This window comes from Camelina sativa, chromosome 19 (assembly GCF_000633955.1).
Source record: "Camelina sativa cultivar DH55 chromosome 19, Cs, whole genome shotgun sequence".
NCBI classification, from domain to species: domain Eukaryota; kingdom Viridiplantae; phylum Streptophyta; class Magnoliopsida; order Brassicales; family Brassicaceae; genus Camelina; species Camelina sativa.
The window spans coordinates 14735449-14735851 of record NC_025703.1 but is presented as its reverse complement, the minus strand read 5'-3'; positions in this window follow the sequence as shown (position 1 = coordinate 14735851).

Genomic DNA, 403 nt, shown 5'->3' with positions numbered 1-403 from the left:
AGGGAACGTGTCACATATTCAGGACTTCTTATTCATTTTGCCAATCTTGCTGATCCTGAATAGCTAGCTCATTTTAAGTTAGTACCCACCCCTAGCCTAACCTCCTTTCAAACCACTTGCACTTGTATTTTTGTTTTTTCATTCTGTGCAGCTATGTGCAAAACGGTCGGGGAGAGCAGGACTAACACAATCTCTAACTCGCTCTTGCTGGAGAACCAAAGAGGAAAAAGCCGGACGGACAGAGCACGTGCTCCAACTCAGCAAGCACCTGCTCCGAAATTATATAAATCCGAGTCCGCGAGTTGTTTTGAGCAGAGAGAGAGCCTAGGATACGGTCCGCATGCTCCAGGGGCAATATCAGAAGAAGATCCCCCATCATCCTTCATATGTCTAAAAAAAAAAA